Consider the following 26,986-nt stretch of genomic DNA (forward strand, 5'->3'; position numbering starts at 1 on the left):
GTTGCATACTTGCCGGTATATACACGATCATGACTCGATCCTTGATGCACTTGTATCTGAACGGATCAGGCTAATTCACGAGTACTTTGAAACACACAGGGACTATCCTACTGCTTATGATCTTGCTTACGAGTTGTATTATAAGTCAGTCGGTGTTGTTGACCTTGACTGACTTTTTACGTTATGTCATGTATTTTCGGAAGTACATTTTGGTTCTTTCTCGGAAAGAATGTATTTTGGGTATTATGTAATTTGAAACTGTCTCTGGTTTGTAATTTAGTACGTTATTTTGTTTTATGAAGGCTTATGTAGGCCGTATGTAATTTTGAAACTGTCTTTGAATCTTTATTCAAATAGGCTTTCTTTTGATTCTCTTTGTGTTTTTCTTTACACTTCCGTGTTCTTCTTTTTGTGTTTTTACTACTGTATTATAAGGGTTCTGTTATTAGTTTGACTAATTGTTAGTGTTCTGTTATTCTGCTGTTACCGTACTCTCATCATGCCGTCATTATTAAAAAGTCCAGCCGAATACCTATTTATCATTGAAAGTGATCCTTATTTTTATTTTCTCGATAGTACAACTGAAAATGAAGTTAAAAATCAAATCCGCAGCTTCATCAAAGTCTACTCAACCGTCATCATCAAATTCTCCAGGTCCGTCTCCATCCAAATCCCCTCTCACATCTCCATCAAAGAGCACTGCTTCTCAGAGAAGGAGTACTCGTAGTCAAGAAATATGTACAACCGAACCACCCACTAAAAAAACCAAACAAAAGGCTGAGACTCAAGTTGCGAAGTTGTCGTCTAGTCCACCAAAGACTAGTAGTAAGTTGGCTAGGAAAGTTAAGCATGAGAAGGGAATTGTGATAAGTAGCAGCAACCAACCTCGTCAAGATGCCGCAGAAAAATAACCCGGTGTATGTACTATTTATTCTACTTTTATTTTGCTGTTATTTTGCTATTAATATGTTATTTTTCGTGTTATTTTTTGCTGCTCTCCTGTTATTTTGCTATTATTCTACTGCTTTGCTTTTGTTATCTTAAATGTTTTAATGCATTGCATATTTTTTCCCCTTTGTGTACATAGTGCCGATCCATTTGTTAGCTGCTGTCGGCCTGCTTTTCTTCTCAGAGTTATTGAAGCCCTCACCGAGGAGCAGAAGGAGGCTGTTAGAGAAATGGGATTCGGGGGTTTGCTTGAGTTGAAGCTTTCTTCCCTCCCCCATACCATGTTCCGGGAGATTATATATGCTTTTAGAAGTGGGAAGTTTTTTGAAATATCTGAAACGGAGAAGTACGAGTTGACTGCAGATGATGTGCACGATGTGTTTGGTTTACCAAATTCTGGACCAAAATTGGATTTGGTTATTACTGGGTTTCTGGGTTCTGCAGACGCTGATGGAGAAGCTTTGAAGCGTGCTTGGCGTGAGAAGTATGGTATCGCCAATAACAAAAGTGGGATACCACTGAATAAAGTTCAGGAGACCTTGCTAGAGTCTTTGGTTGAGGATGATGAGTTTAAGAAGGCTTTTGTTCTGTTTGCTATGTCGTGTTTCGTTGCTCCTGTGTCGGGTTTTGTGGTTGATCTTAGACTTCTAAGCGCTGTGGAAGATGTTTCTAGGATCAAGGAAGTTAAATGGTGTCAGTTTGTCTTCTCAGAATTGGTGACTTCTGTGCGTGAATCCCTTAACGGGAGGAAAAATATTCGTTGTTGTCTAGTGCTGTTGGCTATCACCTATTTTCACCGTTATTTCTTTAGCGGTGATCAGGTGAATAATGAGCTACCGCTCATTAAACATTGGGATTTTAAGTCTTTTAGTGAGAGGTTGCAGCGTGAGGCAGCTGCTGGTGCTCTGGGCACTGGGGAGCGTTCAGACGTTGCTTTCCCATTGTCTCATCCAAACATCGTTGGCTCTGGTCAACGTAGTCAACGTCGATGTCTTGTGCTGGATCTACCTCATGATATTCTTACGGATGAGCAAGTACAGTCCACAGCGGTCGACGTAAGCACCTGTTTGATTGTTTTTAAACGAATCATTCTAAAATGTTATTCTGTTATTGTCTTTAAGTATTAGTTGTCCTAATGCTATTATTTTACGATTATTCCACTGTTATTCCTCAGTTTTCTGCTTTGTCATTCTCTTTGTTATTCTATTTTTCATTCCAATTGTTACTCCACTTTGTTCTTCTCTTTGTTATTCTACTATTACTCCATTGTTATTTACTCTGCTTTGTTAGTGTCTTTGTTATTCCTTTGTTATTTTATTACTCCACCGTTATGCTCTTTTATTCTACAATTAATCCACTTATTATCTATTCTCACTGTTAGTGTACTATTATTCCTCTGTTATTCTACTATTATTGTACTTTTATTATGTTTTGGAATTCAGTTTTAAGTAAAATTTTGGGATTTTATCTTACAGGATGTTCATCAACTTATACTGCTTAATGAGAGGGACTCTCAGATTTTATGCCGCCGATACTTCTAACGGGCAGAACTAATAAAGTCGAAGATGATGAAGAAGAACCAGCAGGCTATGCGTCAAGCACCTGGTGCTAAGTTGCCCAGCCAAGTAACCCGACGAGCTGCTAAAGAAAGCACGACTGAACAGTCAGAAAAAGTGCATTGTGAAGGGTCGGAGAATTTGGTTGCCACCCCATCTTTCTTCACGAATCAAGTTATCCGTGTGTTGGACGAACGGGTTAAGCATGTATTGGCTATGCAAGCGGCAAATAAATCGCGATCAACTATTCCTGAAGAACCAGCTTCCAAAAAAGCTAGACATGAAGATGTCATTATTGAACCTCCATCATTTAATCTGTTTTCTCAATTTTATAAGGAGTGTGTCGGGCTTTCGGATGTGCATCTGACTATAGCTGAAAAGAAGGGTGTTGAACATAGTCCCGTCATTCAACAAAGTGCAAAGGTGGGGACTCCACAATTGTCACCGCTCGGTTTATTTAGATTCTATTACGACGGATATCTGTGCTGACATTCAGTTTCGTTATGGAGAGCCAGATGATGTTGGTGAGAAAGTAGTTGATGTGGGGGACATTACCATTGATGTGGAGGATGTTAACAATGATGTGGAGGACGTTAACATTTAAGTTGAAGACTATCTTGTTGATAATCCGCCAGAGGACGTGCCTAATACTGTTGAGTGTACACCGGTAGAGGTTCAAGCAACTCAAATTCAAAAGACTGATGCTTGTTTGCCTGAGACAGAGGTGACGGATACCGGTGCTGACATTCCATTGCCTAATGACACTCAACATTCCACTCAAATTGGCAGTGAAGCATTTGTGACTGCAGAAGAGGAAGTAGCGGATGTGGTGATGTCTTGTCATGCAGACTTGTTGCTTGGGGCTGCGTCTGAGATAGATAAATCTGATAAACAGGATGGCGAGGTTGTGTTGGAGGCTGGTACTATTGTTGGTGAGGCTGTCCTAGAGGACAATGGCGTTGCTGGGTTGAATGCTCCTAATATCGGTACAAGTTATTTGCAGCACTCTGCTGCACATGAGGAGCTAATGTTGTCCGTTGTGCTTGAGAATTTCGGATGCACCTATGTTTGTGGTAATGTGGATCCTCAGCTAGTTGTCCTGTCAAAATCAATGATAACAATGGGACATGTTTTCAACCCAATGCTATCCAAGAGGAAAGAGGTTGCAGACTACTGTTTCTTGAATGATCATAATATTTCCCAAGGGTAAGACCTCCTTTTTATTTTAAAAAATATTTCCCTTTTTGTTTAAAATATTATTCTACTTTTTGTTCTTCAAAAATATATTTATGTGACTCTTATTTTTCCTGTTTATTCGGTTTTTAAGGGAGAATCTTGTCACTTGGGGTGTTCATAGCTACCTGAATCGAGAGGATATGGAATCCATGGTTCCAAACTCAATGATAATGCTTGGTGTTGTGGACTGGTGGTCTCTCTTTCTTAATGATACTTGTATAAGAGGAAGTCCAAGTCGACTTTTCTTTGGGATGGGTGCAACGGTTAGTTATTCTATCTTATCGTGTCTTTTACTTTATTTTTCATTTTGCATCACTTTTCAACTATTTTCTCCACTTTGTGTTTAGAGTCCATTGGGGCGAATTTGTATGCCGTCGAAACATGAGAAGGCTTCCAGGAGTGATTTATGTGCGGAAGTCATATTGTCATTTACTGTGTTTGTAAATAACAACAAGAGAGATTGTGATCTTAATTCTGATATGGTATGTTTCTGTACTTGTGTGTATTCTACTATTATTCTACTGTTACTCTACTATTACTCTTCTATTGTTCTGCTGTGTTTCTGCTTTTTTTTTTTTAAAACCACATAATTAGTAACAATTTTTTTGGCCAAATATTTTCCCAGATTCTCATCCCAATTCTTTTGTATGAGCACTTCAGCTGTTTGTGCATCAATTTCAACGCGAAGAGGGTTGAATATCTTGATAATGTATTTCAAGAGGCGTTGTTTGCTGATGATCAACAACCGTGTGTACGTTTGGTGTATTGTCAAACTGTTGTAAGTTATTTATTGTGCCTAATTTTCTCTTGGTGTTTTGCCTAGTTTGTTTAAGTATTGTTGATAATTATGTTTTATTTTTCCTTGCTTATTTGAAGGTGAGCTTGATGTCTGATTTCTTGGTCAAAAAAGGAGTTGTCCGAGGCGGGGAGGTTAAAGATTATAAAATTGTCAACGTCCCTTTTACCTGGCAAACCGCTGCGATTGAAAATTTGGACTGCGGTGTATATATGATGTTGCACATGCTCTTTTACCGTGGAACTGTTTTTGATTGTGACTTTGGTAATTCTGATTCAAGAGCCCTTTACCGCGCCGAGATCGCCTTGTTGGTGTTTCTCGATATGAACTAGTCCAGGGAAGATGTGTTGAAAACTTTGGAGGAGTTGAACAGGACAAGAAAGGAAACCCTGAGTGTGCTTGAAGAGAAACGGCGTATTGAGGATACGGAAGCGAGGGTTTCTCAAAGCGCTAAGAAACGTCGTAGTTCTGGCAGGGTGAAAACTGTTGATAAGAAGGTTAAGACGACGCAACCTGTTGTCGAGCCCGTCGCTTCTCCTACTGTCGTTGATAGCACTAAATTCTCTATAAACACCCCTACTGCCAGCCGTCAAGTGGGAAGCATGGGTGTGGATAGCACCGTGAGTCCAAAGTCGGCTTTGGGTAGCCGTAAAAGGGTTAAGTCAGACGATGGGCTGGGTTGCTCTATGGATTGCGGGCCAGAGGAAAGTAGTTTTTTTGCGGTGTCGGATTTGTTTCGGAAGAACAAAAAACAGATCTCTGAGATGCCGAAGGTGCGGAAGCAAGTGGTGGACTTTGTTCTTCGTGAAGACGCTCACTTAAAAAAAGAGTAGGTGTCGATTTTCATTTCTTTGATTGTGGTGTTCCTGTTCAGTTAGTCTTTCTGTTTCCCACTGTTATTCTGCTGTTAATCTGCTGTTATTATGCTGTTATTTTATCAAACTAGTATCAGCAATTCCACTGTTAGTTCCCTTTGTTATTCTGCTGTTATTGAACTGTTATTCTACGGTTATACCACTATTATTCCGCTGTTAGTCCAGTGTAATTCCACTGTTAATTCCTTTTGTTATTCTGCTGTTATTGAACTGTTATTCTACTGTTATACCACTATTATTCCGCTGCTAGTCCACTGTAATCCCACTGTTAATTCCCTTTTGTTATTCTACTGTTATACCACTATTATTCTGTTGTTATTCCACTATTATTCTCTTTGTTATTGTTACTGTTATTATCAACTCGTTATTCTCTTGTTATACCACTGTAATACCACTGTTCTTATCATATGTTATTTTTTGTGAATGCAGTGAGATGTTAGTGTTGTACAACGACGACGTCGGCGTGTTTTTGGACATGAGGATATTGTTTCCATTGTAGATGCAGCTGCTATGATGTCAACAAGAGTAGTCGATGTTTGATCGATTCTTTTGAATTCGTTGGAGTTTGAGGAACGTTCAGAACCAAGCTCAATGTTTTTTGGACTTCGTCATATGGTATTTTGTTTTTTTTTCTTTGCTATTTTGCGTTATTACCTACATATTTACTCACAAGTAGTGATATAAATTTAACACTTGCGCACTATTTTTGGTTTGTTTATGCTTTCTGTTTAGGAGGATGCTCTTTATTCACTCTTTATGTTAATGACTATGTGGCTTTATTTTTAAGACCGCATGGTATGATCTTTCCAATCTCCTTTTTCCTCTTTATGTTAATGACTATGTGGCTTTATTTTTATTGATGCGGTATAAACAATGTGAATTTAGGACTTGCATCTAGATTATATGGCATATTAGTTGATAGAATCATATGCATTAGGATGTATAAATATTAGTTGCATCATAGCATGTAGTTTGCATGTTAGAAAATTTTGCGAAACCGTCTACTTGGGAAGCTTGACAAGTGTATATAGGCCCTAGTAGATGCTTTTTCTTCTTAAGACTTTGCTTGTTAGAATACTTATAAAACACCCTAGGATGTGTCATGCTAGTATCCTTTGACCCATGGATTAAGGCCTAGTCAAGAGTACCTCGTGGTGTGATAACTCCTTGGCTACCGTTTATTCCAAGGTGACCCTTGAAACCATGCAACCATCATTCATCCATGTTCTACCACATTTTATAATCAAAGGGAATGGGCAAAAAAAGAAATTGTTCAATTTTGAGTTTAAGAAATGAAATTAAAAGTGAAAGAAAGTTTGCAAAATGCATCAAAAGAAAAGAGGAGCAAAAATAGAACTCCTATGTTTCAAATATAAGCCACCCTCGTTAGTAATTGGGGTGACTTTGAAAATGTTCAAAAAGAAATGCAAAAAGTTGAAATTGTCAAGTATTGAAATGCCAAACATCAAAAGAAATGACAAAAGAAAGTGTTCTCAAATGTTATATGCCACAAGAAATTGGAAGGAAAAACAAAAACAAAAGCAAACTCCCAAATGAAACTCAAACTCTATCGATCCCTTTATCCATTGTATCCATTTTTGTGCATGGTAGAGAGGGGACGACCCTTCTTCTTGTCTAGGCAAGAGGGGGAATTCCGCAATCCTCCAGTGTTTCTAAACACCATAGGGAGTCTATTCTTGACAAAAGCATTTAACGATTGAGGACAAAGGTACCCTAGCTTGACACAACTTGGAGGTGATTTATTGGTATCCTTCTAGGCTTAGTAGTTTGAAGAAATTGCATCTATAAAGGAGTGTGTACCCTTGAATTGCTTCCCTTGTAGATAATTTCCGCCACTTAGATGAGGAAAGTGGCTATTCTTTTGTAGATGCATCCAATACTTGTTTTGTGTGCTTTAATGCTTGGATGTATCGCCATTTTGGCAAGACCCACCTTGCCTTGCAAGAAGGCATCCTACCTCATGGTTGTCTTGTTGTGAGTTGAAGGGGCGGAGTGAGACCCGCTAATTGACTCATATCGGCTATATTATTAGGATATTTGATATGACCATAATTAGAGCATATTTAGTCCCCGAATTAGCCTTGTTCCTATGCTTTTTAGTGCATATTTGGGTCATTTATTGTCTTTAGTCCTTTGTTTTGCATATTCTTTGAGGTTTTGATCCCTTGGTAGGAAAGGAGTGCAAACCTTGCATTTTCATGGCAAAATAGAGCTAAATTGATTAAATTCAATGACCAAGAATCAAAGAGAAGACAAGACTAGAAGGCCTTTGTACATACTATAGTAGATGGGCAATGATGAGAAAAGATCCTTGCATCCCCGAGGAAATCCTCAAGGATTCTATGAAGAAAAAGGAAGAAAAGAAGAAAGAAAGTAGCTGTAAGGCAATCCGAGCGGATTGTCCACAAGACGCCCATCCAAGAGGTACAATTCGAGCGTCTTCCCCCAGTGGACGCCTGTCCAGAGCCACCACAATCCGAGCGGATTGTCCTGAATCCGCTCGTCCAAAAGAAGCACAATCCGCCCGTCTTCCCCACCTGGACGCTCGGATTGCGTGACAGCTAAAATCCGTCTTCAACTTGTTCTATGAAGGATACGCATATTTTTCCAAGACCGGCGAAAAAGATACCGGAGTCTCCCTGGAGACCGGCGATTCCTCAAGGACTTAATCGTCATTTAAGCCCTTAGTAAACCCTAATTTATGTACCTAATCCCCACTATAAATACCCCATTAGTCTAATTAGAGAAGCATGTTCTTCTTGGCAATCTTTAGTGTAGTTAATATCAATCAAATCTCTCTTTAATCTTGTAATCAACATTTAATCAAGTTTTAATACAAGTTTCATTTCCTTAATCTCTCTCTTGTTCATCTTTCATTTTGGGTAATTGAAGATTATTTGGGTTATTATTGGGAGATTTAAAACCTTCCAATCAATCATCAAGTACTTCTATTATTCTTTGCTTTATTATTGGAATCATTAGTAGGTATAATTCTCTTAATCCTTTCTTAATTATTGTTATTTATCTTCATTTATTCATCATGTTTTACTTTGTTGGTATGATTGACAACCTTGCTAGCATGTTCAACATGATAATGAGTGAGTAGTTTCCTTAGTTAGGGTTAATGGGTAATTAGGGGAAACCAACATGGGGGATGATTCATGCTTAAATTAATATGTTTTCATGGTTTATTTGTTTGCTTGTTGTGATCTCAACTCATGCACATGTTATGTTTGATTAAATGTGAGCCTATGAATCCTTGCATTTTTTACCCATCACTTACGTTTTCAATGAGACTTGTAAGACATAAACCAACTCGAGTCTCATTAGACCATGCATGTAGTTGAGTACGGAAGACTAAGTCGACTTGTAGGTGTTGTACAATCTAAACGATTCGGCTCCGGGACCCAAACTTTCCTAGGATTGTAAGACATAAACCAACTCGATCCATCACAACAATAATTGCTTGCTTATAATTTGAGAATATGTTTGTATGATCAATTCCCATGAATCCCCTATGACCCCATGACACCCTAGTGCCTTTTATCAATTGTTTACATCTCTTTTAATCATCTTGCTTGTTTACTTTCATTGCTATTTAGTCTAGTGACCTTCTATTCAAACCCCAAATTGTGACACCCCTTGACACCACTAGTTGCAATTGAAAATCTCATCTCAATTCCCGTCCCTTGGGATCTGACCTTTACTTGCCTCTTTACTAATTGTAGAATTGTTTGTGAAGTTATCAATATAGTTTTGGTCTAGGTGCTCCTAACGACAAGTACCGAAAACTAAACCTCCAAGTGAGTCCGACCAAAAATGGCGCCGTTGCCGGGGACGGTGTTAACTTTATTTAGATTTTCTTAAATTGTTATTATTTGTGTCTTTCTTTGCCTTGGGGAAGTAAAACTCCTCAAGGTTTGTTCTAATTGTTTTCGAGTTGTTTGATAATTTGCATGTCTAGAAGATCACAAGGTAACTTGTTACCCGTTGATCACGAAATTGAAAGAACTTTGACAACCAATAGAAGACTTGCTAGGAGAACTTTGAGAGGTATTAGTGAGGTTGTAGATATTCAACCAAATACTATTGAGTTCGTCAACCCTTTTGCAAGAGAAGGTGAGGAGAACCCAACAATCAACCCACAATGCCTAAATTTTCATCACATTCCGTACCAACCGAGGAGAACCTACTCAATGGTACTCCCACACCACAACACTTAACCGGAAATTTCATTGCTAAATCCGCATTTATCCAATTAGTCGAAAGAAGCCAATTTGGTGGGATGCCTAGTGAAGACCCTCACTCTCACATGGAGGCTTTTTGTGACTATTGTGATGCGATTTCACAAACCGGTGTAACTCAAGACCAAATTCGATGGGTCTTATTCCCTTTTTCTCTAATTGGCACCGCCAAACAATGGTTGAAAGGCCTTGATAAGGCTACTCTCGGAATTGACTCTTGGAAGAAATTGGCTCTAGCTTTCTACAAAAAGTTCTATCCACCGGAAAAGACTAACATGCTAAGAGCTCAAATTACGGGCTTTAAGCAAAGGGATGAAGAATCTTTGTATGAAGCTTGGGAGCGGTTCAAAGGAATTTGTCGGTCATGTCCTCATCATGGACTTAGTGAGTGGTTCTTGGTACATCAATTCTGGAACGGTCTTTATGAAGACTCAAGAAACATTCTCAACATGGGATAAAATGGGATGTTCACCGAAGTTGACGATAATCAAACTTGGAACAAAATTGAGGAAATGGCGGTCCATAATTCACAATATAGTAGACCTCGCAAGGCTACTAGAGGAGGAAAGCATGAAGTGGACTCTATTACTCAATTGGGTGCTCAACTTAGCTCCTATATTGATACCATAAACTTGAAGTTTGAGAAAGCAATGGCTAAACTTGAAGAAGCCTCAAAATCACCAAAGCATCATGTCAATGCCATGACGGCATCTTCATCAATCCCAAGTGGGATATGTGAGAATTGTGGAACTTTGGGACATGACCAATGTGAATGTAGGGGAACAAATGAACAAGTGAATGCTTTTCAAGCATACAAGAGTGGTACCCCTTATTCAAATTATTATAATGAAAATACCAAATTCCACCCAAATCTCTCATACAAAAGCCAAAATGTTCAAAACCCTCAACCAACATATACTCCACCTCCCATGAGAAACCAAAATCAAAGACCCTTTTACAACCAAAACCAAGGTTACCAAAATCAAACTCCATACAATCAAAAAAATGACCAAGGCTTTGATGTTCAAAAAGCGGTCATCCAAATGCAAAAGAATCAACAAGAGTTTTTCACTCAAATGCAAAAGGATAGTCAAGCAAAATAAATCACCATCAACAACATCCTAGCCCACACCAAAATGTTGAAAACCTAATTGACTCAACTAGCATCTTCAAGCTCACAAAGACAAAAAGGGCAATTACCACCTCAAGGTAATCCCCCGAGACATGAAACGGTTAGTGCCATTCACTTGAGGAGTGGTACAAGGTATGAAGCACCGAAGAAGCAAGTTAAGGATGAAGTTGTGGAAGCTAGTGACAAAGAATAAGTTGTGCAAAACTCCAAGAATCGAGAATCATCAAAAGAAGAAGTTTCAAAGAAAAATGAAGATAAGACCAAGGAGAAGGAGCCCATTGTGATTAGACTTCCTTTTCCAAGTCGTCAAGTCAAGCCCAAATTTGATGACCAACTTGGAAAATTTATGGAAATTGTGAAGAATTTGGAAGTCTCGATTCCTTTCACGGAATTAATCAATCACGTGCCGGCCTATGGAAAGTACATGAAAGACATCCTTACGAAAAAGAAGTCTATCCGGAAGCTTGAGACTATCGCCTTCACTAAGGTGAGTAGTGCAATCCTTCAAGGGAGTTGACCTCCAAAACTTAAAGATCCGGGAAGCTTCTCAATACCGTGTACCATTGGCAACACCACGATCAACAAAGCCTTATGTGATCTAGGGGCTAGTGTGAGTGTTATGCCGTATTCGGTAAGTAAAAGGTTAGGGATGGGAGAGCTTAAATGCACCAATATCACACTCCAAATGGCCGATAGATCTACGAAGACACCATTAGGGATATGGGAAGATGTTCCCGTAAGAGTTGGGAAATTTTTCATCCCGGTGGACTTTGTCATTGTTGACATGGAAGAAGACTCCAATATTCCAATCATTCTAGGTAGACCTTTCTTACACACCGTGGGTGCGGTGATAGATGTGAAGCATGGAGAGCTCACTCTAGAAGTGGGAGATGAGAGCATAACTTTCAATCTTGACAAAACCATGAGAGCTCCCCATTTGCATGAACCATGTTTTATGGTTGATCATTATTGCCGGAAGGATGATAGGAAGAAGTTGGAATTTCCATGGAAGAAGAAAATTGAAGATGCTCCATTTAAAGAGCAATAGAATAGCAACAAAGAGAGCTTGAAAAGCTCACCCATGACAAGTGAAGAAGATGGCCCCATTGACCAAAACAAGAAAGAAGGAGAGTTGTCTCTATCAACTCAAGAGATTTTTAATGACCAAGTAGACGAAGTTTGTGGTCTTTGGGACGATGAATTTGAAGGGATTTTTAATCCCTATATTGGCAATGCTATCGATCAAGACCAACATGAAGAGCAATGAGTGCAAAGATCTATTGAGGATCTTTATCATGACAATGAACAAGCTTTTGATTACTTCTTCAAGGTGTTGAGTAACATCAACAACACCTTGGACATGCCCCCATGACATCTCATAATTGATAAGAGTTTGGTGGAGTCCTCTCCAAACCACCATTTGTAAATATTTCTAACTCCTTAACTTGCATTTTAATTCTTACATTGCATTTTTGTCATTTTTTGATTTTTATGCTTTGATCAAGATATTTATCATTTTTGAGAGAAGTGAGGGAGGGACTAATGATTTTATTGATGTGTAGTGCTTTAGCTTAGTGTGGGGATAGCAATTGCCTAGGCTAATCATGCCTTAGTAGTGCCCCTACAATGAAGAACACGGAATTTGAAGAATGAAAATGACACGGGATATGCAAGTACACGGATGAAACTGAATCCGGGTAGACCAGGTGGAATCCGAGCGTCTTCTAGGGAATCCGCTCGTCTTATGAGAATGCAAGCGTCATCAGGAGAAGCCGTCCGTCCAATTGAGCTGCAAAATTGAAAATTTTGGTCTGTTAGAGATTCCGAGCGTCTCAGCTGAGAAGACGCTCGTCTGAAAGAATCCGCTCGGGTTTGCAGGAAGACGCTCGTCTTTTTGCCAGTGCAGATTAAGAAATTTAGCTGTAACAAAATCCGCTCGTCTCTGAGGGAATCCGCTCGTCTTACCTGCAGAATCCGCTCGTCTTCACTGAAAGACGCTCGTCTTTAGGCGGGTTTTCCTGAAGCCAAATTGAGCAGAATCCGAGCGTCCCGAAGGGAATCCGCTCGTCTTCCACCCGCAGTTTTGAAAATTTCGGGTATTTTAAATACCCCTTCCCACATTCATTCATTCATTCTTTCATTCAAACACTACCCATAAACCCCAAAACCCTCATCTTCTCCACCACCAAAAACAAGATTTCCTCAACCAAACTCAACCAAATCAAATCAAAACTTCCTCATAACAACAATCAATCACTCCTTTACCAACAATAATCAATCTAAGCACCAAAATCTTTAACCTTTGAGTCGATTTTTGAAGAACAAAGCAAAATTCTTTCATCTTAAAATCGATTTGGGTATAATTTGAAATTGAAGATTTTCAATCTTTTCGTGGTATAATCATCAATGGCAAGAACAAAAGGATCAACAAAGGCACTCAAGGCAAAGGCACTCTAAAAAAGACAACAATGCCTTCAAGCAAAGAAAGATTCAATTGCTATGGTGGTTGCTAGCACAAACTTGGAAGCAACAACATCAACAACTCTGGATGATTCATGCTTAAATTAATATGTTTTCATGGTTTATTTGCTTGCTTGTTGTGATCTCAACTCATGCACATGTTATGTTTGATGAAATGCGAGCCTATGAATCCTTGCATTTTTTACCCATCACTTACCTTTTCAATGAGACTTGTAAGACATAAACCAACTCGAGTCTCATTAGACCATGCATGTAGTTGAGTAGGGAAGACTAAGTCGACTTGTAGATGTTGTAAAATCTAAACGATTCGGCTCCGGGACCCAAACTTTCCTAGGATTGTAAGACATAAACCAACTCGATCCATCACAACAATAATTGCTTGCTTATAATTTGAGAATATGTTTGTATGATCAATTCCCATGAATCCCCTATGACCCCATGACACCCTAGTGCCTTTTATCAATTGTTTACATCTCTTTTAATCATCTTGCTTGTTTACTTTCATTGCTATTTAGTCTAGTGACCTTCTATTCAAACCCCAAATTGTGACACCCCTTGACACCACTAGTTGCAATTGAAAATCTCATCTCAATTCCCGTCCCTTGGGATCCGACCTTTACTTGCCTCTTTACTAATTGTAGATTTGTTTGTGAAGTTATAAATATAGTTTTTGTCTAGGTGCTCCTAACGACAAGTACCAAAAACTAAACCTCCAAGTGAGTCCGACCAGATCACTACTCTTGTTTCTGCATCAATTTTATGAATGAATCGATTGATTTTTTGGACAACATGACTCACGATGCCAAAAAATTAGCCGAGTACAGAAGATTGGCCGAGATTGTGGCAAACTATATGTATGTTTTTATGGAGGGTCATAATGTTATGAAGTCTCAAGATTGCCGCAATTTTGAAATCGTTGATGTTCCTTTTAAATGGAAAAAGAAGGAACTGTTGAATTCCGAGTCTGGGTGTTTCTTGCTGTACACGATGGCCGAATATGGTGGCAGCGTGTTTGAGTCCAATCTTCACAGCAAGATTGCTCGTCGAAGCTTCTGTGTTGAAATATCGGCTTCCCTGATCTTGGTAGATATTAATATTTATAGGCAAGTAGTTTTTGATAAAGCGACGGCTTGTGAGAATCAAAGGCCGAAGATGTAGGATTTGGGGTAAGCTAGGAACAAGTTGAAAGAATTGAAACCCCAATCATCTGCTGCTAGTGAAGAATCAGGCGTCGTAGTGAATGTTGTACCTTTGACTGTTGTGTATCCAGGAAAGTCAGACTAAGTTAGTGTAAACTGTTTATTAAACAATTAGTGTGCTGTTATTGCACTGCTATTCTATATAATAACTAGTTTATTGTGCTGTTATTCCCGTATTATTCTGGTGTTATTCCAGTGTGTACTCTAATTTAATTGAGTTTTCATATTACTTGTACTTTTTTCAAACACCATCCATTTTTACTCTAATCCCCATGTTATTCTGTTGTTATTGCAGTATTGTTCAGCATAATGAACAGTTATTCTGCTGTTATTGCAATATTAGTCTACAGTTATTCGACTCTTATTCTAGTTTAATTAAGCTTTCCTATTACCTTTGTTTTCTACAAATACTATCCATTTTTATTCAAGTGTAAATTTAGTCAAGTGTAAAAGCAGTGGTTTAGACTGCTTTTATTCCACTGTTATTCTACCATCATTCTGTTGTTATTGCAGTATTATTCCGCATAATAAGGAGCTACTCTGCTGTTATTGTCCTATTAGTCTACACTTATTCTGCTGTTATTCCACTAGTATAATTAAACTTTACAAACACTATCCATTTCTACGAAGAATATCCATTTTCTATTCAACTGTCAATGGCTGTTTTTTCTCAACTGTGATTCTATTCTTATTGCACCGTTATTCTGCTGTTATTGCACTATTATTCCGCATAACAAGTAGTTTATTCTGCTGTTATTGCAGTATTACTCCACAAAAGGACTAGTTTATTCCGCTGTTATTCCACTGTTAGTCCAGCATTATTTTGTTAAAACTATTCATTTTTATTCAAGTGTAAATTTAGTCAAGTGTAAAAGCAGTGGTTTAGACTGCTTTTATTCCACTGTTATTCTATCATTATTCTGCTGTTATTGCAGTATTATTCTGCATAATTAACAGTTATTATGCTGTTATTGCACTATTATTCTGGTAAAGACTTCTGTTATTCCAACATTACTTAAACATAGTAGTAAATAGTACTTAAAGATAGTACTTACATAATAAACATTAACGTTCTAAAATATTAAAGCCATTATTTTTAAAGCAATAAATATTTTAAACATATTTTAAAGCAGCAGCCCTTGACCATCATCATTAGATTTTTATATCTTTATTCTATTCTCTGATGCATGCGCGCAGGTCCTTGGACAGTGCTCTCAACTTCCACCGACTCATCCTGAAAAGGGTTTTTGTATCCTACTATAAGTTCCATGGCTTTCAGAACTGGTGTCCAATTGGCAGAGATTGAATGATAGACTTCAGTGTAATACTTCTTCAAAGCATTCACACAAGCAATGAATTGATTGTCCATGTCGGTTTCTGTGTAGTTTCTATTTTTCTTTTCCTTCAACTGTCTACGCATACGTTCATTTTGAAGTTCAGCAACCTTCAACTGTGTCCTAACATTGTCGACCTCTCTTATTAAGGCCTCTTCCCGGTTTTCTGCTGCCTCTACATTTGTCCTTGTCTCGATCAACTCTATCGAAAGGGACTCTATCTTCCGTTTCGCTTCATTGATTTCCTCTCTTGTTGCGGACCTTTGGTTATCGTCAGTTACGTCACTCATTCTGCAGCATTGGAAGTATGAAACTTTTTGCCTTATAAAAAGATGTTTAAAATATTTCAACCAAATTAAAAGCATACCAAAGCAGAAGAAAGAGAATTACCTTTTCTGCAGCATCCAGTATAGTGTAGACAGTTAAGAAAAATAAACATCAAAGAAAAATAAAGAATAGAAAGATAAGAAATTACCTTTTTGCAGAGGAGATAAAGTTATTTTTTGGAATGGACTTTTTCAGTGTGTGTGTTTGTTTTTTTACTCGAAATAGCTGTATTTATAGGGGCTTGGGGAATACAAACAGTTTTTCTATAATAAAGTATAGAAAGATAAGAAATTACCTGCTGTTGAGTTTATGGATTCAAGTACCTAAGAGGGGGAGGGGGTGAATTAGGTACTATTTAAAAATTTAACTTCAACTTTATTGATTTAAAGTGAGTTATAAGAACAAAAGAGATGAGAGAATACTTCGAATAATATTGCAAGATTAAACGAGTATTGAAATGAATGTTTGCTGAAGTATGAAACTAACAATTGTTCTGACTGTAGCTATTTATCTCAGTTTATGGAGGACAGACTGCAGACCAAATGTGAGAGTATAATGAACTGTTACTTCGAAGGTTAAGCAAAGCAAAACAAACAAAAATAAAAGAGCAGCGGAATAAAATAAAAGATCAAACACGAGATTTTGAATTGGTTCGGCAAATACTCAAGTGCCTACGTCCAATCTACTGTTTTTATTGATTTCTTTTAGTGATCTACTCCGACTACTAAAAGACCCGTACAATAAAACACAACAACCTACTCCGTTTGTGATACAAGTCCAAGAACTACTCCGTTCTTATGACAAGCCAACTCGCAACCTACTCCGGTTGCCAAAGAGTTGAAGACTACTCCGTCCTAAACTCTACTAACACACTTAGAATGTTATAAGGATCAAGTTTTCACTAACTTATTCTTAACAAAGAATAGAGATGGACAACTTTTACAAGATCAACAATTCATAAGCAAGAGAGTTTAGTATGTTAAAGTAATAAAGAGCCATGATTGTAACAACTTGAAGACTTTTGAAAGTTTTGCAAATAAACACTCGGTTTTTAAAGCTTTGAAAAACAATTTGCAAACTTGAAATGAATCTCAGAAAAGTCTTGAGATTTTTATGGAGGAATGGCTCGCCTTTTATAGAGGAAGTGAGTAAGGGGGTTGCTAGGGTTTTGAAGGGTCAAAGACCACACATGTGAAGAGCTTCAACAACCACCCAATACTTGCACCAAAGAAGGTTCTTTTGCAAAGGCAAGAATAGAGAAAGAGTGTTTGAAAGTTATCCATAAAAGCTCATGCAAAGTCAGAAAACAAAGAAGGAAAAACAAGTCACATGATGACAAGTTTACACAAATATGGCAAAAAGCAATTCTTGTTTTCTAAAAGACCAAAGGGTCAAATTTGCACAAAGAGGAAACATTTTGAAAATGATAATTATTCAAACCACTCTTTATTGAAGGCCAAATCCTAATAAAAATCTGAAGTTTATCTTTCAAAAAATAAGAGACACGAAAAGACTTTTGAAAGATAAAAGGATAAAAAGAATTCAAGTGTTACGAATTTAGGCAACAGTCCAGGCAGCTGTTACTTTGTAAAAGTAAGAGTCGTCTTGACTGTTTCTATTACTCTAGGATACTCTACTTTCTCACTTGTACATTAGATGATACTTAAGACTCAATACAATGGGATGATTAACAACTTCAACACTTCTTAATCCATGCTTGATTTAATCATTAATCCTGAAAAGGTAAACTAAGATAACACAAATCAAATGGGCATGTTATCATCAATTTAAGGAACCCAACAAATTCCCCCTTTGATGATGACAAGCCCCAAACGAATGTATAAGCAATGTAAACACCTTAATTCAAGATTTTAAATAAGCAAGATCAAATGAGAGAGACTATATTACCTTATATAAAGCAAGAACTAGAATCAAACTAACCATGACAATTTTACATTGCCCCAAAACAAGATTCAAAGCTAAGAAGGTTAGGCTTAGACATTAGTTAATCAATATGCAATGAGATTTAAGAGCATGAGTTTACCTTTTCCCCCTCTTGACATCATCAAAAAGGATAGGGATGTCAAAGGCATTAGAGTGCAAATAACCACAAGAAAACACAAAAAGACACATATAACCGTGACAAGATAACAAAGTCAACACAAACATACGGTTTAAACAAAGTCTAACCGTAGTTCACCACGGCTAAAAGTAGTTTAAGATACATCACCAAGCATAAAACAACGAGTAAAAAAAAATAGTCTTAGAAGGGCACAACAAGGTGGGACAAAATGAAAAGTCAAGGATAAGGTCAAGGGGCCGAAATAGATGGGATAGGCTAAGGAGAGGAAGCTTGGTCACCATCCGAGCCACTACCCAAGGGATCATCATCCAATGGAGCATCATCACCATGTTCCTTTGTTGAGACAAGAGTGGATATGATGTCCACTTCACCACGAATGAGGTCCACGGTGGAGGCAAGAGCCGAGATGGCCAAATCCTTTTGGCTAGCATCGTGCTTAATCCAAGCACTTAACTTAGCCACAACTTGAAGAACTTCCCGCATACTACCCGTATTCACTTGACTAGACGACCCACCCTCAGGATCCGTCTTAATTTTCACAGAGATCAATTCATCATTTTCCACTTTGATAAGCATTTTCCCCATTTAACCATCACTCATGATTGCACACATGTCTAATGACCCCAAGCTAGAACTCACTAACACCCCATGTGCCTTGAGCACGATTGACAACCACATTCCATAGGGTAAGTGTAGCATGCTAGAAGAGGGTTTACGGAGTTTGGTCGAAATAAGATGAAATCGCTTAAACATTAACCCAACTAAGTTCACCTTCTTGTGAGTTGCAATGTGATAAATTAGGTATTGTTGGGATATGGAGAGTTTTCCCCGGTCACCCGAAGGGTAAATGGAACAACACAACATGTTAAAGACAATTCGAAGAGGAGGGGGTATTTGGGTGTTGCTCACGGGACCACAGGTGACTGTTTTAGGACAAACGACTTGGGCGACTCCTAGGGGTGAGGCGTAAGGTAAGGCAATCCAGGTTTCAGAGGGGAGATTATCATAACCTCCGGTTGAAATATTAAGGGCGGTAGCAAAATCTGATTGAGTCAGTTTCAGAGGCTTACCATTCACCTTAGCCGTGAGGAAATCACCCGATTTATCCACTCGGACGGATGCAAAGAATTGAATCACCTCACTCACAAAGACCGGTTCACGTAATTCCAACAGTTTCTCCCAACCTTGAGCCAAAATCATGTCACGGACAGTGTGAAAGGCGGGAGGCTCGAACCAAGATTGATTTTAAACCCGAGGAGAATGGATGGCTTTGGGATTCATCAACCTCTCACAATTTTTGTAGATGGAGGTAGGAAGATCTAGACTTTTGAGATGATCCCAAACAAGAGCTAAATCCCATTTAGAGACTAGGGATACCGAATCAGAGGGTGAAAGGTACACTAATTTCTTCTTTGTTGGTTTCGATTTTTTCAAGGGTGGTTCACTGGGTGTTTCAACAGGGGGATTGATAGTGGGGTTTTCAATGTTGCTTTGCTCGACACTTTCGGAGATAGGGGGTAATTGGGATGAAGAGGCTTTATCTTTCCTTTTGTTGTTTTTCTTTGCCGGAATCGGATCTGACTCGGCAGACTTAGTCGGATTCTCATTCAAATCGATTTCAGTTTCTTCAATATCATCAACATTCACCGTAACCGTTTCAGAGGAAGAGCTTGGGACAGTAGTACTCTTCTTCCGACCTCCTCGAGTACGACGCCCGACCATGGTTGAGATGGGGATGTCGTCAGATGGGACCGATGATGGTGGGACAGTGGAGAGAGGTGTTGGATGAGGGTTTGGTAGTTCTGGGTTCGGTGATGGGGTTGGAGTCGTGGTTGAGGTTTGTGGAGGAAAGGCATGGGAGACTTTTTGGGTAGGCATATTTGGAGTTGTTGTTGTTGGTGGGTCAGATGTGACAGGTGGGGATGTCATTTTTACTGGTTTGACGGGTATAGGGGTATTGAAAGAGGTCTTGACCATGGTGGGTTAAAGGTAGGTGAGATTTGAGGGAGTTTATGGATTTGGGAGATGAAGGGATAAATGGGTTATGGGTGTTCGGTTGGTTTGAGGGAGTAAATGGCCCAATAAATGTTGTAAGTGAGGTAGTTGGCCCAACCAATTAATTTCAATCACTCGAAATAAAAACGCAAGGTAGTATATTATAAACGTAAATTTAGATATGAGGTTGAGTGATTACCGATTCACGAATACGGTGTCAATTTTTGGTCTAAAAGTGATGTTAATGCACTTAGAATATTTAATAACATATATCCAATTTTAATTTAATCAATTAAGGAAATTTGTAAAACTCACACTAAAAATCACAAGCAATTAATTAACCCAATTTCTAGTCTAAATTTCTCAAAATGTTCTCTTGCGAGTGGCTTAGTGAAAATATCGGCAATTTGATTTTCGGTTTTGCAAAAGATAAGTTTAACATGTCCTTTTTCCACATGATCACGAATAAAGTGGTGACGAATATCAATATGTTTGGTTTTAGAGTGTTGAATAGGATTTTTGGAAATATTTATTGCACTCGTATTATCACACATTATGGGAACGGAGTCAAAAATAATACCAAAATCCAAGAGTTGTTGTCTTACCCAAAGTAATTGAGAACAACAATGTGCGGCACTAACGTACTCACTTTCGGCCGTTGAAAGAGCTACCGTATTTTGTTTCTTTGAGCCCCAAGAGATCAAACAAGGACCCAAGAATGTTGCAATTCCGGAGGTGCTCTTTCTATCATCCGTACATCCCGCATAGTCCGCATCCGAAAAGCCTATGAGATCAAAAGGACAATGTAAGGGATACCATAAGTAAAGATTTTTTGTTCCAATCAAATACCGAAGAATTCGTTTAACGGCTTTAAAATGTGATTCTTTCGGATTTGCTTGGAACCTAGCACATAACAAACACTAAAGAGAATGTCGGGACGACTTGCGGTCAAGTAGAGAAGTGAGCCTATCATACCTCTATACACCTTATCACTAACATTCTTACCGAGTTCATCTTTGTCCAATTTGGACCCGGCTACCATAGGTGTATCATGAGACTTACCATTAGTCATCCCAAATTTCTTAAGCATTTCCTTAATATACTTTTGTTGATGGATCTTGATTCCATCCTTTGATTGCTTAATTTGGAGCCCAAGGAAAAATCCTAGCTCACCCATCATGCTCATTTCAAACTCCGATTTCATTAGTTCCGAAAAATATAAGTAAAGGAGTTCATTTGTTGCACCAAATATAATGTCATCAACATATACTTGTACAACCAACAACAGTTAAATGTCACCGTGACTTTAAGAACAATGTTTTGTCAACGGAGCCTCTTTTAAAACCATTTTCAATAAGAAACTTAGACAATCTATCATACCAACACCTTGGTGCTTGTTTTAAACCATAAAGAGCTTTGTCTAATTTGAAAACATGGTTAGGCAAGTCATTGTTCTGAAAACCCGGTGGTTCCTCTACAAAGACATCTTCTTCCAAATATCCATTTAAGAAAGCGGTTTTAACATCCATTTAGAAGAGTTTAATGCCTTTGTGAGCCGCAAAAGCTATAAGCAATCGTATGGCCTCAAGTCTAGCTACCGGTGCATAGGTTTCATCGTAATCAATACCCTCTTGTTGGTTATAACCTTGCACCACTAGCCTAGCCTTGTTCCTTACAATTTCTCCCAAGTCATCAAGCTTGTTGCGAAAGACCCACCTAGTACCAATGACAGTACGATTAGGCGGTCTAGGGACTAAGTGTTATACCTTGTTTCTTTTGAATTGATTGAGTTCTTCTTGCATAGCAAGCAACCAGTCTGCATCAGTCAAGGCGACTGTTACATTTGAAGGTTCAATTTGAGAAAGAAAGGCATTGTGGGCACAAAATTCATTGAGATGAGCGAGATTTTTGAGGGATGATCTTGTTCTAATTCCCGAGTTGAGATCACTTGTGAGATTAGTGAGTGGATGAGAACTTTGGTGTTTCCACTTCTTTGGAACAACGGTTTCTTGTTCCCCCTCAGCAGCATCAGTCATAGTGACTGTTTCTTTTGGCCTGGAGGAATCTTCATCCTCATTGTTTTGGGTTAATTCAGTTCTGGAGGTGGAGGCAACAGTCGTTGGGTCTATTGCTTCTATAGAGGAAACAACAACATATGTGCTACGTGTTCCCCCTGAGTTGCTGATCTCCTTTGAAGGTGACAGTCCCTGTGTCTGTTGCAAGTCAGCGTTGGGAGCTTCTTCATTCTCGAACACGAAGTCTTTTCAAACAAGACCAATCTCAAACTCATCGTCATCATCATCTTCATCATCCACGTTTTGTACCTGTCCAAGCACACTAGATTCATCAAAAATGACATGGATGCTTTCTTCAATTACCAAGGTTCGTTTATTGTAAACTTTTTAGGCCTTGCTATGATCGGAGTAACCAATAAATACTCCTTCATCACTACGTGGATCGAACTTATCCAAGTTGTTTTTACCATTGTTATGAACAAAACATTTGCTTCCAAAACATCTAAAATATGAAATGTTGGGTTTTCTTCCACGTAGCAATTCACAGGAAGTTTTATTCAATATACTCCTTATCATGACACGATTATGAATGTAGCAAGCGGTATTTACCGCTTCGGCCCAAAAGTTCTTAGGCAACTTACTTGATAATAACATTGTTCTAGCCATTCTTTCAAGGGTTCTATTCATCCTTTCAACCACACCATTTTGTTGTGGTGTTCTAGGAGCCGAGAAGTTATGGTCTACACCATTGTCATCACAATAAGCACCAAATGATGAGTTTTCGAATTCGGTTCCGTGATCGGTTCTCATTGAAACAAGTTTTAAATCAAGTTTATTTTGAATCTTTCTTAACCAAATTAGAAACTCGTCAAATGTCTCATCCTTAGAGCTTAGGAAGAGTGCCCAAACGAACCTAGAGTAATCATCAACAATGACACACACATAACGACTACCACCTCTACTTCTAGTTCTCATTGGTCCACACAAGTCGATATGTAAAAGTTTTAAAGGTTGAGATGTACTCACAATTCTTTTGGATTTAAAGGAACTTCTAACATGTTTCCCTTTAGCACATTCATCACATACTTTATCAATGTCAAACTTCATGTTGGGAATACTTTCAACTAAGTCAAGTCTTTTAAGGGTATTAAGAGTTTTTGTACTACCATGACCAAACCTTTTATTCCATAACCAAGGATCATTGTTCATTACACTCATGCAAGACATGGTGTGACCAGATAGAGTGTTCAAATTAGTTAAGTATACGTCTTTGACACGTCTTCCTTCGAGTATTAGTTCATTAGTAGTGGCATCAAAAATTCGACACATATTAGCACTAAATTCTACAATATTACCCTTATCACAAAGTTGAGAAATGCTAAGGAGATTATGTTTCAAACCTTTGACAAGCTGCACGTTATCGACACAAAGTAATGGTGACTTACCAACTTTTCCAATGCCAATTACTTCACCTTTCTTGTTGTCAACAAACCTTACCGTGCCACCATTGTATGCCTTGAGTGAGAGGAATTGGCTTCTATCACCCGTCATGTGACGAGAGCATCCACTATCCAAGTACCAACTGCGGCCGCCTCTCACCAAGCCCTACACAAGATTAGATTTTGAGTTTAGGAACCCAAACAAACTTGGGTCCCCTTTTGTGATCAACATATCTTACGGTGTCTTTCCTAATCCATATTTGCTTAATTATTTTGATGTTCTTGTTAATGTCATGAAATCTTTTTCTACAAGTGTTGAGGACATGACCATTCTTACCACAATAATTGCAAATAATGTATTCGGGAAGACCAACGTACTTTCTCCTTCTAAAATCAGTTTTAGGCTTACGGATGTAACAAAATGGTCTGACTGTTCCATTTGAACCCCAAACCAGCAGTTTTGTTACATCTCTCGGTTTGATTCGTGAGGAAGTTTAACACGGTTTGACTTCCTTCCCATTTTTCAGTGATGTTTTTAGCACTAACAAGTTCATTGGTCAAGTCATTGACTCGTGAGAGGAGATGCAATTTCTTTTCTTTTTCCCTCTTGAGTTCATCATTGTTAACACTTTCTAAGGACAACCTTTTCTCAACTATGAAGTCATGGGTGTGGTTGTTGAGTTTAGACACGAGATACATGATTCTTTCTTTGGACTCTTCATATTTAGACGTCATCTCATCAAGACGTTTGTTTAGATCAACGAATTCATCGGATCTATGATGAGAAGTAGATCTAGAAGTGCTACATTCGGGCATACCCTTTTGAAGAAAGTTAAGCCTTTCATGCAGAACTTCTATTTCTTTCTTGAGACAAGCTATCTCACCTTTTAGACACTTGTTTTCATTCACTAAGCATTCAATCTTCTCGTTGGACTTGTCTAAATGTTTGTCAGAAGCAACAGTCTTAGAGACTGTTTCTCTTAGGTCAATTATCTCAACCACTAGGTCATCCAATTCATCTTTGATAGCATCTTTGTCCTTCAAAAGGTCATCACGTTCCTTTGTTAGCAAGGAAACTTGCATCACCAAGGTGGTGTTGACATTTTCAAGGTCAGAGACACCCAAGGGGATCATCTTAAAACACTCAAGTTCTTTAGTCAATTGTTTGTTCAATTTGTTGACTCTTTTTACTTCATCATAAGCCTTAGAGGTGACAGTGACACTGTCTGTTGCTTTCAGTTCATTTTTAAGGTTAATGTTTTCTTGAGCAATTTCTTCAATTTCGTCTTGCATGATATCAAGCCTATCATTTTGTGAACGACACTTATCAAAGAGTTTGTCAAGAAGCTTACATACCTTTTCTTTGGAGTAAGATCTAACCTTGGCTTTTAGATGCTTTACCTCATTGTCGGAGTCCGAGTCGGAATCATCGGGGTAAGCCATGAGACATCTAAGATGTTCAATTTTAGAATTTTTTGAGACTTTGTCCTTGAGATTACTTGTAAGACACATTTTAGACTCTAGTTGCTCCTCGATGAGTTCCTCATCTTCCTCGGAGTCGGACATTCCCCAAATAGCACTCATGACTCTATGTTTATAGTCCTTTTTAACCTTTTCTCTTCTTTCCTTAGATTTGATTTCATCCCACTTGGGACATTCTTTAATCTGGTGAGTTTTATCACCACATTTAAATCATCCCACGGTGGAGTTAGGTCGTTTCTTAGGAAAGCGTTTTTTCGAGTAATTATTAGTGAACCTTTTGTTTCCTTGGCCATTGACCAACCCGGCTAGATTCCTTGTGAACATAGCAAACTCGTCTTCCTCCTCATCTTCTCCATCACTGGGAGAGGATGTGAGGGCGAGACTCTTTCCCTTTGAAGACTCACTAGAATGTTTATCGACTCGTGAGCCATTAGTGATCCCATTAGTTCATGAAGAGATAGGGTTGACAAGTCTTTAGCTTCCTCTATGGCGGTGACTTTGGGTTGCCATTTAGAGGTTAGACTACGAAGGATTTTTCGAATGATGTCCTCGGACTCGAAATTCCTTCCTAGACTTTTAAGCTCATTAATAATACAAGAAAAACGTGAAGAGAAACTATTTAAGGACTCGTCTTTTGACATTCTAAACATCTCATATTGTTGCATGAGAAGGCCAATACGGTGTTTTCTTACTTAGGATGTCCCTTCATAGGCAAGTACAAGGGAATCCCAAATAGATTTTGCCGTAGGACATCCGGGGATTCGACTAACTTCCCCCTCACCAACACAACGTTGAAGAATCGACATTGCTTTGGAATTCTTTTTGGCGAGTTTGAAGTCATTCTCATTGTAATTTCTTTCCTCTTTTGTCTTGGTGAAACCGTTTAGGATATCGGTTTCCTCAATGGCAAAAGGTCCATTTTGGATGATGTTCCAACATTGATAATCGATACTTTTGATGTAATGTTCCATTTTGAGTTTCCACCATCCAAAATTCGAACCTGTAAAGACCGGGATCTTGGAGTGTTTCTCGGAATCCATTACCCACGAATCAAACTCTAAGGCGATTAGCCTCGATCAAGAGCACGAGGCTCTGATACCAATTGTTGAGTTTATGGATTCAAGTACCTAAGAGGGGGAGGGGGTGAATTAGGTACTATTTAAAAATTTAACTTCAACTTTATTGATTTAAAGAGAGTTATAAGAACAAAAGAGATGAGAGAATACTTCGAATAATATTGCAAGATTAAACGAGTATTGAAATGAATGTTTGCTGAAGTATGAAAGTAACAATTGTTCTGACTGTAGCTATTTATCTCAGTTTATGGAGTACAGACTGCAGACCAAATGTGACAGTATAATGAACTGTTACTTCGAAGGTTAAGCAAAGCAAAACAAACAAAAATAAAAGAGCAGCGGAATAAAATAAAAGATCAAACACGAGATTTTGAATTGGTTCGGCAAATACTCAAGTGCCTACGTCCAATCTACTGTTTTTATTGATTTCTTTTAGTGATCTACTCCGACTACTAAAAGACCCGTACAATAAAAACACAACAACCTACTCCGGTTGTGATACAAGTCCAAGAACTACTCCGTTCATATGACAAGCCAACTCGCAACCTACTCCGGTTGCCAAAGAGTTGAAGACTACTCCGTCCTAAACTCTACTAACACACTTAGAATGTTATAAGGATCAAGTTTCCACTAAGTTATTCTTAACAAAGAATAGAGATGGACAACTTTTACAAGATCAACAATTCATAAGCAAGAGAGTTTAGTATGTTAAAGTAACAGTAGCCATGATTGTAACAACTTGAAGAC

General features: G+C 38.4%; 1 non-coding gene across 1 annotated transcript; it reads right to left on the bottom strand.

The window, feature by feature from the left end:
• Positions 1–9,951: 9,951 nt before the first annotated feature.
• On the bottom strand, positions 9,952–10,058 carry LOC141610134 (small nucleolar RNA R71). The gene has a single exon (XR_012528031.1). It is a non-coding gene; the product is annotated as a small nucleolar RNA R71 (small nucleolar RNA).
• Between the last annotated feature and the right edge of the window lie 16,928 nt (positions 10,059–26,986).

This window comes from Silene latifolia, chromosome 10 (genome assembly GCF_048544455.1).
Source record: "Silene latifolia isolate original U9 population chromosome 10, ASM4854445v1, whole genome shotgun sequence".
Lineage (NCBI taxonomy): Eukaryota > Viridiplantae > Streptophyta > Magnoliopsida > Caryophyllales > Caryophyllaceae > Silene > Silene latifolia.